The 22,644-nt window shown below is 37.6% G+C and overlaps 1 protein-coding gene and 1 non-coding gene across 6 annotated transcripts in view; one reads left to right on the top strand and one right to left on the bottom strand.

Moving 5' to 3' along the window:
• Positions 1–22,644, top strand: part of Adgrb3 (adhesion G protein-coupled receptor B3) — a 721,645-nt gene that overhangs the window by 463,055 nt on the left and 235,946 nt on the right. The window lies entirely within an intron of this gene.
• Positions 6,538–6,653, bottom strand: LOC130862484 (small nucleolar RNA SNORD22). Its single transcript, XR_009055652.1, has one exon. It is a non-coding gene; the product is annotated as a small nucleolar RNA SNORD22 (small nucleolar RNA).

The raw sequence follows: 22,644 nt of genomic DNA, 5'->3' as shown, positions 1-22,644 counted from the left end.
TGGCAGAGAAGCCAAATGGAATTAAAGAAACCGTAATTAGGTTCCGTGCAGGTTTTGAGGAGATTATACATGAACGAGATTTTTTTTAGACCTAGATTGAGGTGAAAGTCATGAATAAAAATAATAAAACTTTCTTTGATTATTTCCAGGTTAGCAGTCAGAGGAATTTTGGGGAAAAAAGACAACGGATTATAGATGCCTATGCCTATAGTTTGTAGTAAAAACTAAAGGCATTTTCTTGCCCTAGGTGGGATTAAGGAAGTAGAATTTCTGGAAGATTCATCCACAGCTGTGCCTTCTTTAAGGTTAGCACTGCTAGGGGGAAATGAAGGTGCATGGTTTTCAGAAAGGAGCTTTTATTAACCAACTGATTGTCCTTGGGTAGGTGGCTCATTGCCTGGGGGTAGAGCCTTGTAAAAGCAGGGTACCAAAAGGCTTGCTGGGCTTGCTAATGTCCACCGATGCACATGTTTCGCTAGTGCTTCAGTGCCATGGCTGCCTAGACTTCAGAACTTAAAGCCCAGAAGATGCTTCCTCTACTTTCAACTAGTTATTTCTCTTGTGAATTAAAATTAGGAGAAAATTATAAACTATATCTGTAATCAAACCATCCATCAACAACATTACAGCATGTTTTAATGACAGTTCTAACTCGGTGTGGATGTGAGTGTGAATATGATTTTGGATATTGGTAGAATATAGCTACAAAAATGGGCTAAGAGTTTGTATAGTTCTTTATACTATGCCTTTCATCTATAGTATCAGTAGAGTTCCTTCTCAATTTACATCCTATAGATGTTTTTAGGGCTTGATAAAATTCCAATATCTTAACATTCTCAATAGTATCCTATAGATGTTTTTAGGGCTTGATAAAATTCCAATATCTTAACATTCTCAATAGTATCCTATAGATGTTTTTAGGGCTTGATAAAATTCCAATATCTTAACATTCTCAATAGTAGTATAATTCACTGATAAAATAGAAAGTTATTCTTCTAAAATACACATTCCTGAAATTCTGTAGCTCTCAGGACACCCTTCTTTAAACAGGCAGTATAGAAAGAAATACATTAGTGCACCCTAAATCATTGTCCTCTAATAAGAATCGAATTACATCAAGCACAGTTCTTGGAGGCAGTAGGTAATACTTTAGGAGTAAACATTAGTTTGAAATTTCATTATCTCAAGTTCAGAAATAAGAGTGATGAATCAAGGACAATTCATCTTTAAATTTTTCATTATCTTTAGCTCGGAGGCAGCAGGCTCCGCAGCCAAGACAAATTTCCAGTGCCCTCTAACTATTGTCTTGTCATCTCGTGTCTGAGTATGATGTGTTTTATTGAATTAGATTAAAATTAAGTCTGGAAGCTTATTATGCAATGGTCTCTGAAGAACACATGTTCCCCCACCAATGCCTGCTTTATGAATTGCTAATACCCACAGTGCAAGGCTGCTTTATTCATTTCTAGAATGATTATCTCAAAACATGTAAAGATAAGAGTATTATCTAATTGTAACAACCAATTTCTCTTCCCTTTTTTTAATTCTTCTATCAGTATCTGCATTTCCAAAGTCATAAAGATAACTTCCTAATTAATAGTTTTAAGTCTGTAGGCTATATGATACAGCAATAAGGCAGGAGCTCCTGGAGGTATTTGGCTGTATTATCTATTGAGAAAGCAACTAGGTACCAGTGTCACTATTTGAAACATACAGTGAATATCATATAATGGTGTTTCTTTCTTGGAGACCAGAGCATCTCCACCTAACTTACACATTGCATTGTTGACTGAAGATGAGTCCTGGGGTTTTGTAGTGATCACAATCAACATGCCAAGAATCAACCTACTCTAGCAAATTGAATATGCAATATTAAACAAGTTTTTGGATCAACTAGGATGAACCTAGAGAAGAGACTCCCAAATCTTCAGCAAGGAACGTGGTCAACTATCTACACAACCAATACTTCTGTTCCAATGAAAAAGCCACCAGCAAAAACACAAAGTCTTGGTTATACACCAACCAAGCAGAAGTGGCACCTTACTGCTCCTCATATTTACCTCATTTCAGCTCTACATTCAGACTTCAAGGAGGCAAATGTGGGAGCCATGTTCAGGTGCCTTAGTTGCCAGAATCCCTGGCTTATAACACATTTTGGGATCTTAATTTCTGAAGTAAAAGGCGTCACAAAAACCACAAGATTGGGTTAATGTTAAGGATATTAAATCACAGCCTAAATGTGCTAAATATTAGACTGATACTAGAAACTCATAGAGAGCCAACTGCTTTGTAAGAGATTCATAGGAGAACTCGGAATAGTCTGGTGACCAACGCAATTGTCCTTATCCTCTTGGAACATTTATTTAATGTGTGTAGATGATAGACAAGAAGTTTTGTAAGTTACCAAGAAATGCTGGCAGGTAACAAGTACTTTAAAAAAAATAGAGGCTGAAAAAATGGCCCACTGATTAAAGCATGTGATGTCAAAAGATAAATAAGGGAGAATATTAGTGATGGGGAAATGAGAGGAAGGCAGTCTCACAGGGTACCCAAGGAAGACATCACCGAGAAGGTGACACTGAGTGTGGACTTAATGGAAGGAAGGGAGTGAAGCAGGTAGATGCTAAGGGAAGGAAGTCCCTTCAAGATGGTTTACTATAGAGATGGGGAGTTGGAGCTGCAGGGTAGCCTTTGTGCCCAGAGAGTGGAAGTACCGAACTGAAGAGACGAAAATGCTAAGATGCAGGGTAGATAACCTCTTGCAGGCGATTGTAAATTTTTGATGAATAAAGCAGGACCCAGTAGACAAAACTTACACAGCATGGATCTGCTACAAAGACCCCTTCCTTTCACATTCGCACTTGATTGACAACTACCTTGTGATGAACTTCAAGAGTTAATGTCATCTCCACCATAAGTTCTGTGACATCATTGGTACCAGTCACACAGATTACATGAGACTTGGGACTTTGATGTAGCATCATAAATAGCCTTTCAGTTTTCTTCAATGTTTGATATTTCACATTATTTTTACATTTTTCTCAGAGAATTTACCAAGGGAGTGTCTTTTTTCTTTTTTCCAGAAGTTGTCACATAAAGTAAGAATTCTGACCTGTCTTTTTTTCAGTGACCATTCCTTCTATTATTGATTTCATCATTTCAAAAAAATCTTACTATAGTGTACATGCTAATGTTCCACAAAAGATTCTGATGTTCTTCTTGTGTTTCCATGTCTTTAACGTTTCCTTTTATAATTCCATGTAGTAAGCCTTAACTATACTAGAGAAGACAAAAGCTAAGGTGTATGTCCAACCTTGAGCTGATCCTTTCCTTTCTGCACATCTGTTATATTTCCTCTAAACAAGGATAACAACAACAATACCTACAGTGTAGGAATATTATAGAGTAGAATTATGACTGATTAATATTTGCAACTTACTTTTAGATGCCTTGCGTGGTACAAGAATGTTCATTTCATTCAATGTTCAAAGATGATTTTTCAATATTAGCTCCACCTTTACTACATTGCAGCCTTATTTTCATGATGAGATGCTTTCAAATCTTCTGAGAGAAAAGCTATTTCTTTTTTTCTCAAATTCATTATTTCTCTTCCCCTTTGAGCCTGCCATTCCATTTCCTGAAATTATTTTTATTTCTGTCATGAATTTTCTTCAAGAGCTTAGAGATGCTTGCTTGAATCAGAAGAAAATAATAGGAAAGAATGTGAGTTCATAGTATCTACACAGCTGGCAAGAAGAATACTGTGTGTGTGGTACACATCTTTTTCTCATTGGTAACACCTTCTGTGGCACGCTGCTATCTGTAGTTCTATTGCGCCTGGGAGACAGACGTTCTCCTGCAATTCATGCTCAAGAAACATCCTAGCAGGTCAAACTAATGCTGGCCAAATGAGCTTCTTAGACAGTATTACCTTTCTCTACCTGTTTCATACTTCTACATCACTTTTGGCAATGTAGACTTTCAATAGAGTCATCGCGAAACAGATCAGAATTTGGGGATTTCTAAGCTTTAATAAAAACCGTTTTTGTTTATATATCCTAATGTCTGAATGTATGTGTCCTACACCCTAAATTCATATGTTAGAATCCTAACACCCAAGTGATACTTCTAGGAGTTAGTGATACCTTTGGGAGGGAATGAATTATTGCCCTTGAGAGGTTGGTGCCTTTATATAAGATATCTTGGAGAATACCAATGCCCCTTACACAGTCTGAAGTTATAGCTAGACCATACTATTTGCAAATTGTCCACCAGATATTTCAGTACTTCATCTTGGATTCCTTAGCCTCCATCTTTACAAGAAAGAAATTTCTGCTGTCATTAAGCCACTAGACTATTGTTTTGTTGTATCAATGCAAACAGTCTAAGACAGTAAAATAAAATAAAATAAAATAAAATAAAATAAAATAAAATAAAAAGGAACAAGCACCTGACTGGCCCAACAATTTAACTTCTTTAACTACTCTGTGATTTCTCTAGTGCTTCTTAAAAACAATACTGCTTACCTCCAACTCTGAAGGCATGTTGATCTACTCTGATTTTTGTTTTAGTCTATTTCCATCTATATCTACTTCTCAAGAGATACTGCTTGGCCCTTAAGGCCTGTTTTTAAGAACTGATTTATAACATTTTGGTGAATTAAGGAAAACAGCCAGAGGAATGAAAAGTTTGTATCTGCAAACCATTTGGGCCACAGTTGAGTTCATGACTCTTATTTGTGACTCCTGTGTTTTGGCTCTGGTTAGTCATTCAGAATATGAACTACATGTGTCTGTGGTCTAAAGTAAGAGTTTCTAACACAGGCAAGTGCATAATATCAGAAAATTGCCTCAGTGTCTTACTCCAGGTTCTCCAGAAAGGCAAAAATATGAGAAATTCACAGAGATAAAGATATGGTAAATAGATGATAGGTGTGTATGTAGAAACCAGATACATTCATACATGACATATAGGTAGATGATAGAGAGACAGAGAGATACATACATACACACATAGAGATACTATATGTATGTACATGTACATGTAAGAAAGGATTTATTTGAGCAAAAAGGTTACAGAATTATGGAAGCTAAAAATTCCCATAAAACAAAAACAACAGAGAAGTTGTTTTAAATATATTCTGAGCCGGGTGGTGGTGGCACACGCCTTTAATCCCAGCACTCGGGAGGCAGAGGCAGGCAGATCTCTGGGAGTTTGAGGCCAGCCTGGTCTACAAGAGCTAGTTCCGGGACAGACACCAAAGCTACAGAGAAACCCTGTCTCGAAAAAAAACAAAAAACAAAAAACCAAAAAAACAAAACAAACAAAAAAAAATTCTGAGTCTTCTAAGTCTGCAGGCCTTACAATTATCTAAGGTGATAGTAAAATCCCTGATACCACATCTGAGAACCTAGGAGGCCTCTAGAATAAGGTCCAGATTCCAAATTTGAGAGTATAGATTTCTCATGTTCAAGGTCAGTCAAAGATGACCAGTCACATTCTAGAGTGGAAGGAGGAAGACTTCACCTTTACTCTGCATTTGTATTATTTGTCCCTGCTTTTATTGGACGGTACTCACCCAAATCAGACGATGCTGTGTCATCTTTGTTCATCCCACTGACTCAAATGGCAGGGGCAGGAAACTCTGACCACATTTCCACAAATGATGCTCCTTGCCAGTTCCCTGCAGAATCCTCTAATCCAATCAGGTTGAAACATAAACCATCATACTCCTCTTCCTTTACAGCTTCTCCCTTTTGACTCTAAACTTAAGGTGCTGAATTACTGCAGTTGGGATCTCCACACTTTAAAAAAAAGAGGGCCACATTCTCAAATGTAGCCATTATTAGTCAATAAATGAATGAATTAATACTGTTAATTAGAACTTCTCCCATAAGCCAAGCTTTCTTCTTTAGTTAAACATGAGATAGAATTGCTTTCCTTGTATTTACTGCTAGGGATTTAAAATTGGAAGGGAAGGAGACAGAGTTAGAGGGTTTAGTGAAAAGAAGAAATGGCTGAGACAACAGGTGGGAAACAAATGTGAGAAAAATTAAATTCTCATTACTACTCATGGGGGATAGATTGTGGGTATGTTTCTTTGTCACCTCTCAATAGTTCAATTTACAAAAAAAAAATATTATTCGAACACTGTCTAGAATTTGCCTAAATGTGGTCATCTTAATATCTACAACAACATAAAATAATCATATGGATGAAGGAGCAATAAAAATGAATGGCAAATGGCTAAAAATCACCCTTCCCTTTGCAGAAGGCCATAGGGACATATAGCAGATGACAAGTAGTATTCAGCAAGCCAAGCTACCAGATGAGTGATTCCTGTTGGGGAGCCTCACCTGGTAAAATCCATGGGGTTACTAGCTGTAGAAATCAGCTGCTCCTGTCTGTAATTTCCCTCATGAACCACCTCATTTCTTCCCTAAGAATAGCTTTGGGTGCATTCCTACTGTTTGTGTGTTTAGCTCAAGGAAATATTCCATCTACTGGGCAGGCATTCAGCTGCGACTATAAATTGAACTGCTTTAAGGAATGTTTTAGTCAGTTGGGAAGGGAAAGAATATGAAAGGGGTTCACCTTTTCAGGCTCTGGCGCTAGGACAGGAAGTAAGATGTGTGAAAGTTTCTTCATGGGGAAGGAAGGAGACATTTTTTAATAGAAGAGAAATAATGGTAATACTTGAATATGAACATGTATTTATTTAGGGGGCACAATGGCTTTCCATCTGAAATTGGTTGGGAAACAGTAGGTCTCCAGTAGATCTATAAGGTAGAACAGAATATGGTTTTTACACTAAAAATAAGTATTAAATGAAACTGAGACCGTATTAAATAAGAGTAAGAGTAAATAATAAAAGAAATATATGAGCCGGGCGGTGGTGGCGCATGCCTTTAATCCGAGCACTCGGGAGGCAGAGGCAAGTGGATCTCTGTGAGTTCAAGGCCAACCTGGTCTACAAGAGCTAGTTCCAGGACAGGCTCCAAAGCTACAGAGAAAGCCTGTCTCGAAAAACCAAAGAAAGAAAAACAAAAACAAAAACCAACGAAATATATGAGGACTTTCATATCAAACCAGAGCTTTGTATTTAATGTATAATTTTTGAGTCGTTAATACTATATTAGCGTGTGTTACATGAAGACACTTAAAAGACACTTTCTAATAATATGTTTTATTGATAGTTAAATAGTAATTTCTTTCGATTCTAATGTGTCTCCATCTTGGATTAAATTTGTGGACTTTCTGCTCGTTCATAAATATCTCTACAACTTCTAACACCTAGATAGATATATTCACACAGACTAGTTAAATACCACTCACAGTTAATCTCAACCATCAAATCCATAGCTGTAAAAACTAAAAAAGAGAGAGGGGATGTACCTCAGTGGGAGAGCACATGCTTAGCAGGTACAAGGCCAAGCAAATAACCAAGCACTCACCACCATCACCCATAACAAAAAACATTTAGAAAATTTTCATTATCATTATGAGCCACCAAGTTCATCTTATTTATTATCACACTCATTTAATCTTCCAAATCAGGATATGGGCCGTGACCTATGGAGTCATTTCATATAGGATGTGCTTACATTAATAGTGTCTTCACAGAAATATACTTGAAACAAATCAAATTTTACTTTTTTTTTCTTTTTTGAGACAGGGTCTCTCTAAATCTGGCTGACCTGGAAGTTATTACGTAGTTCAGGCTGGCCTCAAACTCATAGAAATCTGTCTGCCTCCCTCGTACTGGAACTGAAGTTGGGTATCATGATGAACACCCACCAAACTTTTCGCTCCTGTCTTTGTGATTCTGTGTTATTGAAGGTGGTTGTCTTGGTTACATTTCTTCTACTGGTGTGAAGAGACACCATAACCAAGGTAGTTTATAAAGGGAAAACATTTAATTGGGGTTTGCTTACAGTTTCAAAGGGTTAGTCTGTGATCACATGGCAGGAAGCATGGTATCAAGCTGGTATGACGCTGGACCGGTGTCTGAGAGCTTACATGTTGGAGGTGGAGAGAATGAGACAGGGCCTGGTGTGGGCGTTTGAAACTGTAAAGCCCACTCTGATGACACATCTCCTCCAACAAGGCTCAACCTCCTAAACCTTCCCCAAATAGTTCTACCAACAAGGGAGCAAGTGTTCAAACACATGAGCCTATAGGGCCATTTGTATTCAAACCACTACAGTGGTGTTCTTTTTTGTTTTAATTTTTGCTGTTTCTAATTTTGCATCTCTGTGACTGCCGGTGAGAACAGTGGAGTTGGGTACCCAAGAGCTACACTTGTCGTGGTTGTAAGCTGCCTGACATGAGTGCCTGGAGAGAAATTCAGGTCCTCTGAAAGAGCAGCATCTTCCTTTAACATGGAGCCGTCTCTTCACCCCTGAATATGGTATGCTTAAACTGCAATCCCAAACCTGGATTCTTTAGTCGTCTGTTATATGAAAAACAACATGGCCTGTACTCTATGCAAATAGCCCTTTGGTTCAAAGTTTCCCATTTGTCTCTGTCGTGGCAGTGTCTGAGCTGTGTCCTGTCTTTTTATGTCTGCTTTTGATCTCTGATTCCTGTTAAATCTGATCATTGTATGCAGGGCAATCTGACCCATATGCTATACAAATTGTTTTTGAGATATGAAGCCTCAAGATCAGATAATGTCGAAATCTGCCACAACAATTTCTCTGTGCTCTCTGTTCCACAGAGTATAATTACCTCTTTTGTAATTATATAAGGTCTCAATGACTATGTTGCTTTTAAAACATTGTGAAAGGAAAAAATGCTTTTTAAATTTTAGGCGGATGATGCTTTTAATTTAAAAAATTAAATACTGGTATCCACTACTAAATTTGGTCACTTTCTGTCAAAAGTGTGTGTGCATGTGTGTGTGTGTGTGTGTGTGTGTGTTATCTAAAGAAAATGACTGGTGACCCCATTCTTTCACTTATTTATGGGTTGCAGTTTTACACTACTGAACACCAGTAGAATCTGCCATTCTGGCAAGCTTCCCAAACTATCTGAAAATAATTCAATTAGTGAAACTGACCCTTTATTTAGCTAGTGAATGAGGGTATGGTAGTGTGGTTATTTCCCTAGATTTAAAACTGCAAATTCAGCTTCTAGTACAGTTTCTGTTCATAATTGAGAGGCCAGGGAGATACTATTTGGTCTTTCTATGTCTTACTTTTCTCTGAATGAAAAGTACTATTATTCATGCACTGTATATAGAAATAAATGTACAAAAAGAAAAGCACTACTGGGTCATAGCATTACAAACATACAGCCTTTTCCTCTTTTTTTGTAACTAGAAGAATGTTCTTTTATTCTAAAATAGGAAAAACCTTCATTTACTTGCTGCAGGAGCTCCTTCAGCAAATAACTTTTAAGATACCAGCCCTCTTGGGCGTGGTCTCTTAAGAAGCAGCTTTTAAAGCAAAAGAGACCGTGCCCAAGTGGGCTGGTATCTTAAAGGCTATTGGCTGAAGGAGCGGAAGAAGCTCCTGCAGCATTTACTTCTGATCCCTAAGTGTGTGTGTGTGTTTGTGCGTGTGTAAACATGTAGCTGTTGGTACACTTGCCTTAGAGTACATGTATGAAGAACAGAGGTTGATGTCTGGTGTTTCCCTCTCTTGCCTTTACATTAGTTTCAGAGACAGGGCTGGTGAGCTGGCTCTGTGGGTGAAGCACTTGCCCAGCAAGCCTGATGACCTGAGTTCAAACCCTGGAACACACAAAAACTAGGTAGGACAGAACTAAGTCTATGAAGTTGTGTTCTGATTAGTGTTGTAGCATGTGTGAAACAAACCACACAGGTAAAACACACATAAGCGCACACACACATGCACATACTTAAGAATAAAAATGTTTGAAGGGACATTAAGGACACCATGATATCAAGACAAGAACCAGCTTTTCAATCTGTAAGCCTTCAAATGTGTGTCAGCTGCCTGCTATGGTGGCCTGAGTGTTAGTATGAAGTAAACCCTCAGATTAGACCTCCTGGTGTGGCATCTGGACACAGAAGCCTTGAAAATTCTCCTTTAGCCCCATGTTGGAGATCTTCCAGGATAAGAAAGATAGGGCCTGAACTTTCAAGAGTCGGCATCAGATTCCATGCAAAAAATTTATCTGTTTTAATAACAGCCCCAGTTACGCTCTTGAAAGTAAGAAACTGAATTCACTCTGTGTGTGGCCTATACAAAGTTAAAATGACTGAATTCTTCTCTTATTTAAGACTTTTTTTTTTTTGTCTTTTCAGAGACGGGCTCTCAATAGGCAACGCAGATTAGCCTTCATTTTGCTAGTTGTAGCCCGTGCTGGCCTTGATTCATTATTTTCCCCTTCAACTTACCAAATGGTGGGAATCGTCTCCCAAATGCTGGCTTTACAGGAACACCTCACCATGCTGAGCAACATACTCCTAATGGTCACTGTCATCTCGCTGTTTATTAAAAAGATGATCTAAGAGCTGTCACTTTATTTGAAAGAAAACATATTTTTGGATTTTTAACCACATTGATTTTACTTTGAAAATTTCATACCCAAAGCCAATATAACAAAATCTAAAACTTAAGTCATTTATTAAAATTTAAGGCAAAAGTTTATTACAAAAGGGCACTCAGCAACTCTGGTGGTTCATGATTTAAAGATAATTACTCCTTAAGAATAATTCGGAAAATTTAAAATGTTTCTTTTCTGATTTTGATATATGGTGATTATAAGAGCAGTTTATTCCTGATTCTGTGTTCTGCCTTTGGTAAATCACACAGATATACACCAGCTAACACTGCAAAGTGAAAAAACTTCAGAAATCATTGATCCCAGGCTTGAAGCCAAGCAATTTATTTTTAGTACTCTCTCAGCAAAGAATACAATAAACATGTAAATGGAATGGTGCTACTTTGGCCTAAGATCATTTTTTAAAGTATAAATTTGTCATTGTTTAAATTGGCTTTCAGACTGTCTTCAGACAACTTGGATACTTTAGGGGGTCTTCATATCCTACTTTTGCGTTAATTCTAATACCCACATTTCTTGAAGCTCTACAATACCTGTCGTTGATTAAAATATAAGGATCAACTTAATATATGTTCCATGCCAGGCTGCTGAATTAGCACTCAGTCAATTGGGTCTCTCTATGCCTTCTTGCAACTGATAACCAGTTCTTTTCAGGTTGTGAATCTTGTCTTCCAGGCTCTGCTTGGAGTAGGTGATTCAACTTCCTGGAACACCACTAGACTACAAATTACTTATGAACCAGAGCTGTGCTTTCTGGCTTTTGTGTTCACCATCAGAACTTTACTGGGTAGGCATGCAATGGTGTCTATTTCATAAGTGAGTTAAGTTGAAAGGGGAAAGAAAAGTTGCTTGACTAGAGTTATATTATAACAAAAATTTGAACCAGGGTAGCTCTTGAAATATGTCTCCTGCTGTCTACTTACTTGAGGAGGGCAGGGATTCAGCGTATGCATCATGAATCAAACATGTTTCCATGGAAACTGATGGTACTTCTTGAAACAGTAGGTAATGTACGTGAGATTAAAACAGAGAAGAGAAAGGGTTTAATAAAGAAGTTGGGAGGTAGCATCAGAAAGAGACAAAGGATTAACAAATGACACAGGAGAACAAATAGCTCAGGTGATGGCATTCCTGGGCAATAAAGGAGTTAAAAAGAACTTGAGACAGAGCCCCAGGTGCAAAGGAGATTAAATAAAAATATCCTGCGAAGCTCTATTGATGAACTGGGGATAGTATGACACACTGAAAATAGAAAATTTCTAAGTTTCATTCTTTAAAAGGTTCCATGACACAGGTAGCTGCTAATGTCCCAGGCTGGATTTGCTAATCTCGCAGCTTCTCAGTGGTAGCCTTAGCTCATATCCAACACCCAGGAAGTCACTTCGCTGGGCTTCAGCTGCTGGTGTTGCCACTGGTCAGTGAGTCCTTCCGTTGTACAGAACAGAAAGAGAAGCCTGCTCTTCCAGGCCTTCTCTTTGGTGCAGAACACCACCGGCCCTCTCCTAGAGCAGCTTTCTTAACTTTTGTGGGCCATTTTCCAGCAGATCTTGTAGCATCTGGTTCATTGCGAAGCGATCGGAATTCCCTTGCTTTAGTTCATAAGCAGCAGGGATGTAAAAACTTGGATGCCTAAGATTGCAGTCATAGATTCGGTGACTGGAGAAAGCCTGCTGCAAGCATTTACCTCTGACTTCGCACGGGAAAAAGGAGGATAAGTGTGTGGGCAACCTTTATAAAGGCACTAATCACACTCCAGATGTCACTGTCACACATGATTCTCTGCAGAAATTCCACCACCTGAATGAACACATTATACGTTAAGAATTTCTATATGGGAAATTTTGGAGATAGAGCTATTCAGACCATTTTTTTTTTCTTACGTGGCAGGTGGTCTTCTCTATCTCACTATGCCTAAATTGTAAGTCACTCCTTTTCCACATGAGATTTAGGTAATCACATACTTGACATAATTGTTTCTCCTGGTAGAGAGAGGTTATTCTTCTGAATTAAGTAGACCTGGGCACCCCACCACCACACGTGTGTACAGACAGACGGGCACCCCACACACACACACATATACATGCATGTGTTTGCATGTGCATCACACGCTCACATGTGTGCACATGTGCGCGCACATGTGCGCGCGCACACACACACACACACACGTCTACTACTCTGCCAGAACTGTCTCCTTCTTTTAGATTTGCTGTTTTCTTTCCCTTGCTTTCCTTTGCTCTGATTCTGGGGATTGAATGTAGAGCCTTTTGTGTGCATGCTAAGCAAGGTTTTGTAGTGTTGAGGTTTAACGCTTTCTTTCTTGGTGGCTTCTTTTAGAGCAACAATGGTCTGGAGTTTTGGGCCTCCATTACTGAATTGCACTTCAGCCCTATTTAAATGTATAGATTTTTTATTTCCTTTTTGCATTTAGATGCACTTTTGATCTTAGATGATCTGTGTACTGTTTTTAGTTTTAACCTTAATTAGTTTATTTATTTTAAATTGTAAACTTGACTTAACAAAGTCTACTGTGGATCAGTATCCTCACCCTTTCCTGAACACTTATTAGTTGTCCTCCTGTGCTATTTATTTGCCCACTATTATTTTCTATCTACTTTTTAGAACACTACTTTAATTTTTAATCCTTATTTTTGATTTTAAATGTTACATTTATGAACATTATTAATATATTCTCATTTGCTCATTTTTCTCTTCATATTTTTCATTCCGGCCTATGATTCAATTTTCTATTGCTTGAGATCCATCTTTTACTCATTCTATTTCGTAGAAAATCCTACAAGAAGCTTCTTCTAGTTTTTCTCCAAATACATTTTTATGCAGTGTTCACTATTGAATGTTGTAGGACGTAGGACTTTGTGTTAGATCTCTCCAATTTTTTATGGCATTTTTAATGAAAATAAAATTAGGCACCATTAAAACAGAATGATGTTTGAAAAGAAGCCATGAATCTCAAATGTTGGAAGAAAGCCATTAATTATTTTGAAATTAAAGTCTAATATAAATTCACTTGAAATTAGGAAAAAGAAGTGTTTAACTCAATACTTTTCAGCATAAGATATTTAATTAGAAACCAAGGAATTATTATAGAGGTCAAATAGTAGACCACTGAAAGCTAATATTGAAAATCATCTTTAATTAAAATTGGAGGGTGATATGACAGTGAATATTCTCATTATGTGTAGAACCAAAGAGAAGAAAGTGTTTTTAAGTTTGGACACGAGTCTAGCATAATTGTCTAAATAATAATAACTATTATTATTTCTAGAATTAAATGTATGACATTACTTTAAATTGGAAAGCTCACAGTCTTAGAGTACGAATGTCCAAGATTAGAATTGTTTCCGGGAATTTTGGCTAAGGTCAAGTAAAAGCCCTAAATTGGGCATCCTTTTTCCAATTAGTCTCTATAAGGGTCTCATAATGGTGTTAGGAATTTGTAGATGAGGTCTATAGGGACCCAGGAATTCAGAAGTGTGCTCAGCATGTACTCTCTCTACAGTAGTTCACTCACAGCAGCCAACTCTGTCCGTTCAGAAGTACACCAGCCTCTTCTGAGAGCAACAACTCTAAGGCACTAGCTACCTTCCTTGAGACTGCACCTCTGAAAGGGTCTGCCACCTCAGCCAGCACACTGGGGATTAACCTTCTAGCACGTGACACATGGATGGACAAGGACCATTTACAAACCATAGCCAAGTCTCTGGTATATAAGTTCAGTTTCCATGAACCTGTTCATGGAGTCAGCACAAGGATTTATATGGACTATCTGAAAATTGCTACTCTTAAATATACATTAAACATTTGCCATGTGACAATCTACTATATTCCTATCATTTATTCTACCCCCTTTTATGCTTTCTACCACTAACTCAACATCCTTTTCCTGGGGCCTCAAGTTGTTCCACCTTCTCCTGACACATCTTCATCACTGTCGCTTCTGCGAATTTTAGAACCCAGTTTCTACTGGACATTACCCACTCATTGTTGTATCAACTGCTGTGAGATGTATTATTTTGCCACTTGTACTGTGAGAACATGCCTACCGTTTTTTTTTTATTATTTCTTTTTACACAAGGAACTTCACTTGCTATTTCACACTACACAGATGACCCTCAGTGTGTAATAAAAGCTAAGCAGTTTGGAAAGCGGGGATAAGGCAAGGATAATTTATGTCCTAACTTAGTGAGATCATCTGTGAGGGGACACACGTGCAGATCTGAAATAATCTGGGATCAATTTTAAAATAATATGTAAATGTACAGACAAAAGAATAATCCACACTGGCTAGTTAGGCTTCAAAGAAATTTGAAGAGCAACATCTCTATAAACTACAGGATCCAGAAGGTTGACTAGGTTTTAGTAAACATTTCTTCTAAGATTAAATGTTGCTTTGCAAGCACCTGTGTATAATGTCATTTTTCTTCTTTTCTGAAGATTGTGCATATATATAAAACTTTCTATAATTATAATAAAAATTATAATAATAATTATAATATAAAATTCCAAATAAATAATGGCTCTGATTGTGCTAAGAAATGATTCTTTTAAGCTGTTTATTTTCTATTTTCATCTGGAAGTAGCCTAACATATGTAAATACTAATTGGCAAAAAAAAAAATCACAATCATACTTTTTTGGCTAAGAATTTTGATGCATTAAAACAAGCTCTTAATTGTGTTTTTAGATTTTCAACTGGTGACATTGATACCTAATAAGTTTCATGAAAATACAGTCTATAGGCTAGTTCTTACAAATAAATTGTAGTTATCTTTTTAAAAGCTTCTTTTAATTTAACCAATGCATTGTCATTTTAATCAAAAAAGGCTTTGCATAAATTAATTTCTGTGAATTAATTTGTAAATACAGACAAAATGACATTATACTTTTCATACCTTTTTTTAATTTCTTGTCTTGGCTCAAAGAGCTTGGCACATTAAAGCATATTAATTATTAGGAATTTGAAGTTTCTTGTAACTAAATGATGACAAAGCAGCAATTTCAACTCTAACTTAAAAAACTCAGAAATATACATTTTTGCATCATGGTTATTCTTATAGTTTGTACAATAATGGCCCGACAGGTTAATATATTTGAATGCCTAGTCATAAGGGAGTGACATTATATGAGAAGGAGTAGGAAATGTAGCCTTGTTGGAGGAAGTTTGTCACAGTGGGTGAGCATTGAGGTTTCAAAGCCCATACTAGACACAGTTCTCTCTCTTCCTGTATTCTGTGGATGGGATGTAGCTCTCAGGATGTTACTTCAGTGAAAAGGAGGCATGTGTGGGGGGGGGGGAGAGGCATGCTTCCTGCTGTGATGATAATGAACTGAACCTCTGAAATCTTAAGCAAACTCTCAGTTAAATGCTTCCTTTTTAAATAGTTGCCTTCATGATATTGTCTCTTCATAGCAAATAAACATTAACTAAACATAAATTACAGAAAAGTCTGTTTGAGTAAAAGTTCCATAATAGTTAAAAAAGGAACTATGGAGACAATTAGGACAATAGAAAAAGTGCCAAATGTTAAATCTAGAAATGTCATAATAGGTTAGACTTTAGCAATAAATAGGAATAAAAACAGAAAGTTTTCCTTCTACAAGATATCCCATGTATAGTTGAATGAAATGCAAGGAAATACATTGAAGCACAACATTGATTTTTGTCATCAGTGAAGAAAAAAGAAAATGATACTGACTGAAAAATCAGTAATACATGGTGTCACTTTCATAGTATGCTCTTTAGTAAGGGTTTTAGAAATATTATGAAGTTCCAGGACAGGCTCCAAAAAAAACCACAGAGAAACCCTGTCTCGAAAAACCAAAAAAAAAAAAAAAGAAATATTATGAATATATTCAATTATGAATATTAAATATGCACAGATATATGTGTGTCAACATTGAGTTCAAAACATAGCTCCTCTCTCAGTTGTCTTTTTGTATATGAAATAACACCTTTTTCCAACAGAAAAATATTTTTATTCTCACCATATATCTTTGTTAGGATTTTTTTATTTCTGTGAAGAGAAACCGTGACCATGGCCACTCTTATATAGAAAACCATTTAATTGGGGCTGGCTTACAGTTTCAGAGGATTAGTTCATTACCATCATGGCGGGAAGCATGGCAGCATCTAGACATACATGGTGCTAGAGAAGGAGCTGAGAGTTAGATCCACATCAAGAGACTGTGTGCCTCTAGACCTAGCTTGAGCTTCTGATACCCCAAACCCCTTCCCCAGTGATGCACTTCCTACAATAAAGCCACACCTACTCTAACGAGCCAATGGGACTACTTTTATTCAAACCACCAGATCATCTGACTAATGTAACAATGCTTCGTTTTTCTCTTTTCTTCTGTCTTACTGTAAGTTCTCTTTATACCTTGGATGAGAAAGCAAAGTTGATAGATAGATGTAGTCACTTCAAACTGCATTCTGCATTTGGTGTGGCTTCTTTATCATTTTCCCTTTTCTTTACACAGACTTATTTTGCTTTCAAGCTGCATTTTTTCCCTTTTCCAGTAAGTTATATTTTAATACATGTTCAACAACTTCCTTCCTTTGTTATTGGTTTACCATGTGACATGACCTGCCGAGGATGTATTTCCCGTGGTTGGTTAGGTGTTGAGGTTGACTGCTTTATTCTGTAATAGATTAAAAGCAAGCACACATACAAATCAGTCTTAGTAGCTTTAAGTCATTTCTGAAACTACGATACTGAGTATATTAATAACAAATGGTAATATCTATTAAAAATAACCTCGGTATAAATTGATTCAAATGAAATGAGTATCTTTTTCTTTAAAAATAGAGCAGGTAGGTAAGAGACTGATAGGATAATATGCCTCCAAATTGCATTGAGCATCCGGGCTGATGGACACATTGGCAATATTACTGACAGCACTCCAGCTTGCTCTCTGGTCAGATGCACTGAAATAATAGAAAGTAAGACACCAAAGCAAATATGGAAGGTTAATTGGCATGGGCCCAGATAAGACAACCATTACTTCCGTGTACTTATTATCAGTTAAAAGTGTCAAATGGCCATACTGCACTTCAAGGGAGAATCTGGAAAACTTGACCAACTTGGAGAAAATGCAGAATACCCTGCAATCTACCACACCTATTTTCCATAACAGCATAGACTCAAAACTGGGAAAAGTGGAGTAAGAAGTCATGGACTCTATTCAAGTCCATGGTGACCTAGGTCAAATCCTCAAATCTGTCCTCAGTATATCCACTTGTGCCAGTTTCCAAGACTGTTTGGGAGCTCAGCATTGCTGTGTCATAGTTCTGACAGGTTACTGCCTTCCTTCTTCACAGACGACTGGCAAACTTATTCAGTGGCAGCCAATATTTAAGTATTCACCCAAAATTAGAGTGAGATTTAAAACAAACTTTAATAAGCTTTATTCAGTGGCAAGTTACTCAAGTTTTTCATAAGTTCTCTCCTTGGAGGCGGAAGCTGGCTCACTGTCAGGTTTCTGGTGGTTAAAATGAGTTATCAGATACAATGAGTGCTTTTTTATTGGAGGTGCTATTTTTTTCTTCCCTGAATTTCAAATTAATGAGATTTATAATATAAAGTTTATAAAATGCTAAGTTTAACAAATTATAATAAGAAATAAGAATGTTTCATTGCAAAGCTGGCAATAATACTGAAAGGGAGAACTATATGAAGAAACTCACATCATAATTCAAGTGACTAAGGAAAGCAAAGGTTACAAGAGGAAAAATATTAATGTGAGAAAATTGCTTTATACTCATCAGAAGACACTAGAGGGAAGATTGCTCGACTCTAAAATTAACTGGTGTGTAGATGGAGTCAGAAGCAGCAGATCTTCTTCCCTAGTTTACTCTAATTCCAAGAGTTTCCATTTGAGGACACTCAGTACAAATCAAGTATAAGGCTGTAAAATAGACCTTTACACCAGTCCTGCCATTCTTCAATATACCTGGTATTTTTTAATTAAAAATATTTTTCATACCATATATTATGATCATACATTTCCTCTTCGCCAGCTCTTCCAAGCTCCTTGCCATTTCTCTGCCCACTCAACTCCATGCCCTTTCTTGCCCTCTGTGTTTAAAATGCAAACTTATAAAGCATAAAGCAAACATGTAAGAGTCAATGAGGACTAACACAAAGACCCACAATTGAGCAATGTGTAGAAAATGAGAGATTTTGGAGCACTTGGTCCTTAATGGATTGTCTTCATTGAACCTTCTCTTCTGGGTTCAGGGACTCATGTGCAAGAGGAGGCAGAATAATAAGAGACAGAGGGCATGGATTACTCCAGACAGAGCCCTCTCAACCAGCAGGGCTACAAATGGATTCACAGACATGGTGATCACTGTGCATGAACAATACAGGTTCAAGCCAAAAGGGATCAGTGCTGAGACAGGGAAAAGGCCACGGGCTCCAATCTCTGACCAAGAGGTTATCTGTAATTGGAACTACCTTACAAAGGGAAAATGAGTCTTTACCAATGGACTCTCTCTGAGTACATTCACCACACACTTCAGGCTTTGCTCATGCCCAGGAGTAGATGGCTAACAAAATGAATTCTGGGATATTTTTGTAGACATTTTCTCATATTGATTTGTTTGGGCATTTCTGTGAATTTTTGGCCTTTTGCTTGTATATTTTGGTTTCCAATTTTGTGAAGTGTATGTATATTTGTGTGTGGGGGTGTGTGATTTTTTTTGCCATGCCTAGTAACTTTTATGTTGGTCAAAATTTTTCATAACTCCCTCCTCTTCCTCTCACTCTATGGGATATTTGATTGCGCATGGTGGTGCAGAACTTCTCTAAGTCGGGGCTACCTAAAGGGCTGGCTCCCTTTCAGCCTGTTCCTGTGTGCTGACCCCTATTCCCTCATCACTCCCCACTATCAACACTCATCTGCCCTGGGGGTACTCCCACAGGAAGAATCTGTAAACACCCAAACAGCAGTACACAAATGGAACCAGTTGATGTGAGTACTGCTCCATTAGCTCTATCAGTAGGGAAGAATGCCTGCCAATTCAGGTATTTCAATCATACTTCATTGGGGAACTATTTTATTGTGTGTATATTCTCATTGTTAGGACCGTATATCTTCTTGATATGTCTGTATTGTATATGAAGAATTGGCTTTACTGTTAGATTGCTAATGAAGGAGAGTAATTTATGTCTTATGTAGAAATGAGGAGAAAAAGAGATACTAATAGGTTCCTATTTGGCTCTTAAATCTTATTGGCCTTTCTAAGTATTTTATGTTACTAAATTAGCCCTCTTAGAAAAGCCTTATGGATTTTTCAGCCCTTAGGTTTTTAAGTTACGTGAGTTGCAGAAACTTACCCACTTGTAAGTAGCGAATGAGTTCAGAGCACAGGTTTGAGATCATCTTATATAAAGCCGTTACTAGCTGTATTATCCGCTATGTAGAAATGAGGTGTCTCAACTTCAAGGTTATCTAATTGCTTAGCAGTGTGGCATAGACTAGAGGAGACAGTTTTCTTGTGTGCATCACAAACTGCCCCCTGTAAAAGAAATCCAGTGATTCATCACATCTGCCCTCTTTCAAAACTTGCCCATTCAGCATCCTAGCATCTCAGGTGCAAGCATAGCAGCCTGGAAAATTTGGAAAGAATTGAAACTAAGTAACAGCATACTAATTGGTGTGCGAAAGCCTTAAATTTATTTGCTGAGACCAAGACCCTGATAATAAATAGGTCAGTTCCTAAGAACTATAGCTGGATTCTGCCTTCATTAAGAGCATAGGAAAAAACAAACAGAAAATGCAAGCTTATGTGCACACTTGAACAAAGGTACCCATTGAGAAATCACCCTTCAACGGACCTGGCAAGATATACCAAGGGCATTGCTGTTCATTTGTCTTGGTTGTCGTGAGTGAGGGAAGTACCTAGCACAACTCAACTCAAGACCATTCAGTGTGTCGCTTGGGATTTTAGGAAGGTGCCTAACCATCATTTCACCATCACTGTGAAATGTCCTGGGCACAATCAACAACTTCCTTGTGGAAACTCCATCCTTCTTTTGACCAAAAGCATGCATTTGTGGGCAGTTGGTCAGGCCTTAGATTGTCTTCTACAGATGTATTGAGACCAAGTTACGAGACTACATAGGGAAGAGAGCTCATGTTCTAACTTAATTAGCTTCAATCCTTAACCAAGTAAACTAATTGACCGTAGTTATCTTTTCCAAGAAGCCTTGCCTGTAGCAATCACATACAGCAGTAGAGAAAAGACTGGTGCCCTTGGATTATGCAAATCACAGAGGGCCATCATAGGCCACAGTCAATTTCTGAGGCCATTCTAAATTAACCTCCAAAGGGGGGGAAATATGAGGACAGATCGATTTAACTACTTGAAATTTTCCTTGCGGAACATGCTCTGATTGATGACACTCAATAAATAGAATTCCTGCCGAAATCAAGATCAAAATATAGTGTTGGAAAATTTAATTTCTTTTAACATTTTGTTAATGATTGGTCTTCGTCCAGTCACTGATGCCGAACCCATCAATACTGATATTATGTCTCCTTGAAGCTAAAATATCCCTGCCAGGGTTGAGTTTATGAACCTTTAAGTCAGTATGTAAAATGGAACTAGGATTCAGTCGCTAGTCAACCTGCTTCTTGCTAGCTGCTCATGCACAATTTCCAACTGCTTCAGACTTTGGTTGCTTTCCTGGGGTGCTGCATTTCTAAGTCCTTGCAGCTTTGTAGCATTTCCTCATGTACCAGGCACTATGTGAAGTAGCTTTTCCTCCCCCTAGAAAGCTGCGGAATTACCTCTGGCTTCTCCATTCTGCTAGCTGCTTATGTGGACATCTTCTGGACAGCCTTAAGAAATAACACCCCCCCCCCAGCACACACACCCTGACTCATTCTTGCTTCCCAAACCATTTTCCTTAGTATTTACTGCCCAAACCCTGTGTTAATTTCTTATTCATCCTACTTATTAATTTCCTCTTGCTACTACAAAAGGTGTGTGTGTGTATTTCTATGTTTATACAAATATCATCCCAGCCTACAAGAAGGAAAACCTGCGTCCTTCAATATGACCTTCGAAGTTCTTTATGCTCTGCCCCACATCATTTTCCTCTTTACTGTTTCATCTAAAACAGTGCCTGTCATAAAGTCAATGCTTATGAGATGTTTCTTTAGATACATGAAATTCATGTCTCTTAACACCCCTTTCTAGGGACTCTTCTCCATATATTTTTAATACTGTAAACAATATGGCTATTATAGTATTCTAAAATGTGCAACAACAGCTTACCGATGTACTTTATTTTTGCTTTTTAAACAAAAATCCTTTGTGATAAAGAAAGGATAATCTTTTTATTTCAAGCTCAAAATCTGATTTTTGTGTTTCTGAAATTCATGAGTTATTCTATAATGATACCCTCAAAGCTGATGACTCTTGAGGAGCCATTGCTTCTTGTAGCTTCCACAGCATCCATCGAGAAATTTTGAAAAGACAGTGTTTAAATTCATGTCTCAAATGTAACTCTCCTTAATGTAAATCAAGTATGAATTTATTAGAAACCATTAGTGGGATAAATGTTCCCCTATTATGTAAATCTGTGCCTTTAATCTGAACTGTGGAAAGTGAATTGCTTTGTAGAATATCTAATCTGCAATTCTGTAATTAGGAGAGCAGGTGCTTAATCACAGGTGCTGTCAATTTCTTGCCCCTCATCGCAACAACACAAATAGCTAATTCTATGCCTCCCAAGTCAGCCACAAGGCAGTTGTGTTGGGAATACCATTTTTAAGTCCACCAGCATGGTTAATGCCTGAAGACATCACAGAAGTAGGCATGTGGTTTTGTTTTCTAAATATCAAATTGACGCTTCACAGCAATGTATATTATACGTGTGTGTGTGTGTGAAGGTGTGCATACACGCAGGTGTGTGTTTGTGTGTGTGTGTGTGACACTTGTATGCACTTATTTTTCTTGAGTGGGGGGAAGGTCTTTTGAAATAGTGTCTTACTCTGTAGTCCTACCTAGCTGATTTTGAAACTCGCTGTACTGCCTACACCAGTCTCAAAATCTGAGGCCATCCTTCCATTCTAGCCGTCT

The sequence above is a fragment of the Chionomys nivalis genome, chromosome 19 (assembly GCF_950005125.1).
Source record: "Chionomys nivalis chromosome 19, mChiNiv1.1, whole genome shotgun sequence".
In the NCBI taxonomy this organism is placed as follows: Eukaryota; Metazoa; Chordata; class Mammalia; order Rodentia; family Cricetidae; genus Chionomys; species Chionomys nivalis.
This window is presented reverse-complemented; position numbering and strand designations above follow the sequence as displayed.